Below are 6,311 nucleotides of genomic sequence, written 5' to 3'. Positions count from 1 at the left end.
ATCAACATTTCACCTCTTTTGAAATGAGAAAAACACTCATACACTTGAGTTTTTCCCATAAGTGCTGTCCTTGTAAGCTGTGTTCAGCATCACACCAGTTTCTGCAGCATTTTTCCTGAGCAGGAAGCAAAATTTCACAGCCACACACTGTGCTCTTAACTCAGTCATTACAAAAAAATGAGGTTCGAGTGAAACTGCTTTCATGGGAAAATTCACTGTGACAAGAGAGACCCTTCCCCGGCAATTCCACTGAGTGCACTAACTCAGAGTGATTTGCTCAATGCTCCTGTACCAAAGCTCCGCCCACCATAGCTTTCTCCCTTGTTATTTTGGGTCCCCCTTAAATACATTTTATGTTTTTATCCTCTGTTTATGTTCTATTAAGTTGTTATTACAGACATGGTATTGTCACGAGTTCTCTGTGACTGGTGCAATGAGATGTCAAACTTAATAGACAGAGTGTGTGGTAAGAATAGCTGATCTCAGAAATGCTGGAGAAGTCAGAGATTTAAGGTATATGAGGAAGCTTCAAAAGGTTCATTAAAAATTGTAACGGAGAAAGCGGAAGGAGTCCGGTGCGGTGGGTCCCGGCCCACTCTGTGTGGGGACACCCGGGCCGGAGCGCGGGGATCCCGGAACCCAGAGGACGACGGGGAATAAGGAAACCGTTTTCTCTCCGTTTTACTGAGGGTAGCTCCTCTCCCTAAATTCATTCCCAGAACTCTTGAAGAGCAGCCAGCTGGTGCAGAAGGATGGCGCTGAGCCACTCTGTGAAAGAGCGCACCATCTCCGAGAACAGCCTGATCATCCTACTCCAGGGCCTCCAGGGCCAGGTCACCACCGTGGACCTCAGGGACGAGAGTGTGGCCCCGCGGACGCATAGACAACGTCGATGCCTTCATGAACATCCGCCTGGCCAACGTCACCTACACGGACCGCTGGGGGCACCAGGTAGAGCTGGATGACCTCTTCGTGACAGGCCGCAACGTCCGCTACGTCCACATCCCAGATGATGTGAACATCACTGCCACCATCGAGCAGCAGCTGCAGCTCATCCACCGGGTGCGCCACTTTGGTGGCCAGGGCCGGAAGGAATTTTCTGCCCAAAAGCACAAGTGAGGCTATGCCAGCCTCTGCTCGGGTCCCTTCAGAATTCTGCTGAGCCAGCTCCCTGGCCTGAGCCTGAGCCACCGGGAGCAGGGCCCGTCCCAGAGACTGGGTCACACACAGTCCCCCTACCACAGCTGCCTTCCACCAAGCTCTACCTCGCAGGCTCACCCTGGGCCCTGGAATCACTTCTCTCTCCTGCGGCCTTGGAGTAGGTGACAGTCCCCTCTTTGGATCACTCACATCTTCATTCCTGATTGGCCAGCTTAAGGAATCTTGCCGAATCATTTTTGTATCAACCTTCTGCTGGTGAGGATTATTAAATGAATAATAACCCAAAAAAATTGTAACGGAAAGGTAAGTGGAATTGTTCTATGACATTTTTGAAACATCTCATAGGGCCCAGTTTGATGATCAGAGTTATCATTTCCACTGGTGTCCAAACACGTTCTTCTGTTGTGGTTTGGAATTCTGGGTGTGAGGTTTGCACCTAATCACCTCCACTAGGACTCACTGACCTACAGTGTAGCTGGTGGGCCTCTCTGTTGTTCCTCTGAACCAGATCCATTCCTTGCCTTGGGCTCCAGAGACTCTTCCAGATGCCAGGTCCTAAGTGAAGGGAATGAGGAAGGCTTCTTTTAAATTCAAGGTAAAAAAAGAAAAAGATAGACATTATTTTTCATCTAGCCCAAATCAAGAAAGCTGAGAGCGCAAAAGCACCACAGGTTGGGTATCCCTGGGGTTTGCAATTAGTTGCTTTCCTGTTCAAAATGCTTCAATTCTTCAACTGGGGTCTCCACCTTAGAATGAAGCCACTGAGGCCCCTCCCACCTGGGCAGAATCCAAAGTGGAAGACCACGGGGGCTCTGTCTGATGAAGCACCACAGGGAGGCCAGCCCAACCCGTAGGAAAATAAGACAGGGTGCAGGGACCAGAAGCCCGACATTTGAAGACAAAGCTGGTGTCTGAAACTTCCCTCACCTGTGTTGGATTGTGAAAAACTTCAAGCCTACTAAATGGAGACTGCCAGAGGTATCCAAGGACATGGAGCCCCTCTCCCGACAGGAGAACATGAAGCTGGCAAGGATGGAGGGCCGGGCATGCTCAGTGGTGATGGAACAGCAAGCGGCACTCATGAAATATTTATGAATGGGGAGAGGATGCTGCATTCTGCACTGCAGCACAGGCGAAGGGAAATTTCCAGAATACTGCAATAGCAGAGCCTCCCATTAATTATTGGAAGCCAGCCCTAATGCCAGTTCCTATGGCAACAAGGCCCCAGTAGATTTGGTACCTTTTTTTTTTTTAGCTGCTCCCATTTACTGTAGTACATTACATTTGTTTTCTACCAGAGGTTTTGTTCTTGTCCGTTGCAAATGAATTCATCCTGTCCTCATGGCAACTGGAGTGAGATGGACAGGTGGGGCCAGGAGGAGCTAAAGATTATGTAACTTGGAGCTAAATGTCCTTTGAGGACTTTGATGGGTGCTCCACCCACCTCTTCTTGGAAAAATGAAGGCTAGGAGGGTAGGCGAGAGGCACTGGAGGGGATCAGGAGGGATCTGTATCAGAGTCCTCACCTCAAGGTCTTTTCCATCTGAGGTCACACTGAGGATGGGTCCTGGGAGCCACCCATCTGTCTTCCACAATGATGGGGACCCTAGCACCTTACCTAGGAATCTGGTCATAGGGAAGAGGAGTGGCAGGCTGGGAAGGACAGGGCGTGGTCCCCAGAGGGCAGCTATCCTCTGAGAAGCAACCTGCCCTCTTTCTCCACGGATGGGCCAATTCTCCCCTGCACTGTCACTAGCCCCATTTCTGCCCTTCCCTCCAAGCAGAAATGACCATTTAATTAGGTGCCAGTTTGAGAGCCATTCCTCCAGGGCAGATGCTATCCTGATTGGATGCCTGTGAATGCCTGTTCTCAGGGATACTTGGTCGCAGGCCACAGAAGGTATTGAGTCACTCCGGGGTGCAGTCAAGTGGTCACCAAGAGAGACAGCGCTGAGACCCCACTGGGCAGACAACCTGCTGCTCCCTTAGCAGGGAGTGAGAGGACAGTGTAGATGGGGAAGTACCGCCTTTTGGGGAGGGGTTTATCTGGGTGTCCTCATGAGTGGAATGATGGCAGGGTTGGGATCCACTTGCTAGAGAGGCGAGTCCACCTTGGCAGGGGTGGGGTGGGTAGGTAGGATAGGTCTCATGTCTACTGGGGCTATTGTGGAGTCAAACTAGAGCTCAATTATCCAGAATTATTTTTCTGGCTCTACTCTGCTTTCTAAGTTTCTAAGCTTGAGTGAGTCGAGCTGGGACGATGCCAACAGAATCCTGCAGCCACAATTCTGTCGTGTGTTTCTGGGAATCTAGTTCTACCTGGAGGGAGACCATTCTGCTTCCCTCGGTGAGCCTGCTCCCTCCCTACAGGCCAGCATGTGGGAGGGGTCAAGGAACTGAGCTGTGGGTTGTGAAGATTGCTTTCCTCTTGCTGTGGCGGTATCTCCTCACGACGAACCTTCAGCCACTCAGGCGCCTGGCATCCCCCTCCCTGACTAGTGAAGCTGAGATGAAGCTTGTTAATAAGCAAGTACTGACCAAGTACCTGTTGGGTGCCACGTTCTGTGTTGGGTCTTCTGGGCCCTCGCAGACCCCATCTGATTGGCTCTGTGCGGGGGTAAGACAAGAAGATGGAGCTCCAGGAAGGGAGGTCTCTGCTCCAAGGGCCAAGCTGGGGCTAAACCCTGCTCTGTTTAACAGTTAGACTTTAATGAAAAAGGTTCACTGTGCAATATCCCCTTTAGCTCCTCAGGACGGGGGTGGTGTCCTATTACAACCTGGCCCTCACTCAGGGCTCTGAAAGAAATCACTGGAAAGTCTGGTTTTATCTTATCTCCTTCTAATATGGAATTTTGTGTCTGTTTTGTGATGATCCTCTTTTTAGTTCATGAGCACATTTATGCATTTGGTGAACACATAAGCATTCAGGACTTGGAGTTCAAGTTCAAATCATATTATAGAGTTTAGAGATGAACAAAAAGACCCAGGTCCAATACTCTAATGACAAGGACCCAGCCCCATGCCCCTTGGGCAGAGAGGACCACTCAGTCCCCATTTGCAAGTCAACATTCCCCAGGATTCTTCCGGTCATTGTTTTCTATTGGTCTTCTGAACGGCTCTGTGTATTTCTCTAACAGGAGAAGTTGGAAGCATGTCCTACTCTGTCTGCTCTCCAGAGGAATTCCAGTGGGTCACTGGGACACAGGGCCAGGATGGAGAAGGGCTGTGTGAGTATACATAGTTGGACTCTACCCACCACCAGCAGACATCCCCTTTTTTAAAAATATTGTTTTATCAGGGGCTCATACAACTCTTATCACAATCCATACATACACCAATTGTGTCAAGCACATTGATACATTCATTGCCCTCATCAGTCTCAAAACACTTGCTCTCCATCTAAGCCCCTGGCTTCAGCTCCTCATTTCCGCCCTTCCTTCCCCCATCCCTGCTCCCTCATGAACCCTTGATAATTTATAAATTATTATTTTGTCATATCTTGCCCTGTCCGACATCTCCCTTCACCCATTTTTCTGTTGTCCATCCCCCAGGGAGGAGGTTATATGTAGGTCCTTGTAATCAGTTCCCCCTTTCAACCCATCCTCCCTCCACTCTCCCAGTATTTCCGCTCACACCACTGGTCCTGAAGGGATCATTCGCCTTGGATTCCCTGTGTTTCTACTTCCTATCTGTACCAGTGTACACCCTCTGGTCTAACCAAATTTGCAAGGTAGAATTGAGATCATGATAGTGGGGGAGTGGGGAAGCATTTAGGAGTTAGAGGGAAGTTGTATGTTTCATTGTTGCTACATCGCACCCTGACTGGCTCATCTCCTCCTGAGACCCTTCTGTAAGGGGATGTCCAGTGGCCTACAAATGGGCTTTGGGTATCCACTCCACATTCCTCCCCTCATTCACAATGATAGGATTTTTTGTTCTCATGATGCCTGATACCTGATCCCTTCCACACTTCGTGATCACATAGGCTGGTGTGCTTCTTCCATGTGGGCTTTGTTGCTTCTGAGCTAGACGGCCGCTTGTTTACCTTTCAAGCCTTTAAGACTCCAGACACTATACCTTTAGATAGCCGGGCACCATCAGCTTTCTAAGCCACATTTGCTTATGCACCCATTTGTCTTCATCGATCCTATCAGGGAGGTGAACACACAATGATATGATTTTTTGTTCTTTGATGCCTGATAACTGATCCCTTTGGCACCTCGTGGTCATGCAGGCTAGTGTGCTTCTTCCATGTGGGCTCTGTTGCTTCTGAGCTAGATGGCTGCTTGTTTACCTTTCAGCTTTTAAGACCCCAGACACTATATCTTTTGATAGCTGGGCACCATCAGCTTTCTTCACATTTGCTTATTTACCCGCTTTGTCTTCAGCATTTGTGTCAGGAAGGGGAGCATCATAGAATGCCAACTTAATAGAAGACAATATTCTTACATTGAGGGATACTTGAGCCCAATGCAGCAGACATCCTTTTTAACCATGCTTTTCTCCTTTTAGAAAACCATTGGCCCAGCAGCCCCTTCTGATTAGGTCTGCAGGTTCTGGGGGCATGTGGGCAGGTACAAAGATTGCCTCTATTCTTTCTTCAGGGGAATCACAGTTGCCCGCACATTTCTAAAACTGGGTGAGTCGCTCTCCTTTCTCTACAAAGTAGAGTGCAATTCAACACTATAAGCTGCAGTTTCCTTTCTTGTGAGTGAAAAGAATAATAATCTTGCTTTCTTTACTGGGAAGTTGTGGAAAATCACTACAATGACAATATCGTTTGAAACTTCCTGGTGCACGAACATATGTAAATATATTTATATATGATCGGGATATAGGTCTGTGTACATATCTTTAAAAGTTAAGTATTAAGGTAGCAGATGGACATTGGGTCTCCAAGAAAGTACTCCCTCAACACAAAACCACTTTGTTCTAATAACCTGGTATTTGGTGATATTCACCTTCCTGACACCATTGCCGAAGACAAAATGGGTGCATAAGCAAAAAAATGTGGTGAAGAAAGCTGATGGTGCCTGGCTATTAAAAGATATAGTGTCTGGGGTCGTAAAGGCTTGAAGATAGACAAGTGGCCATCTAGCTGGGAAGCAACAAAGCCCACTGGAAGAAGCACACCAACCTATGTGATTACG

At 48.4% G+C, this 6,311-nt stretch overlaps 1 pseudogene; it reads left to right on the top strand.

Moving 5' to 3' along the window:
- The first annotated feature begins 567 nt into the window (after positions 1–567).
- On the top strand, positions 568–1,252 carry LOC142452984 (U7 snRNA-associated Sm-like protein LSm10; annotated as a pseudogene).
- Positions 1,253–6,311: the final 5,059 nt, after the last annotated feature.

Source organism: Tenrec ecaudatus, chromosome 7, assembly GCF_050624435.1.
Source record: "Tenrec ecaudatus isolate mTenEca1 chromosome 7, mTenEca1.hap1, whole genome shotgun sequence".
Taxonomy (NCBI): domain Eukaryota; kingdom Metazoa; phylum Chordata; class Mammalia; order Afrosoricida; family Tenrecidae; genus Tenrec; species Tenrec ecaudatus.
This window is presented reverse-complemented; position numbering and strand designations above follow the sequence as displayed.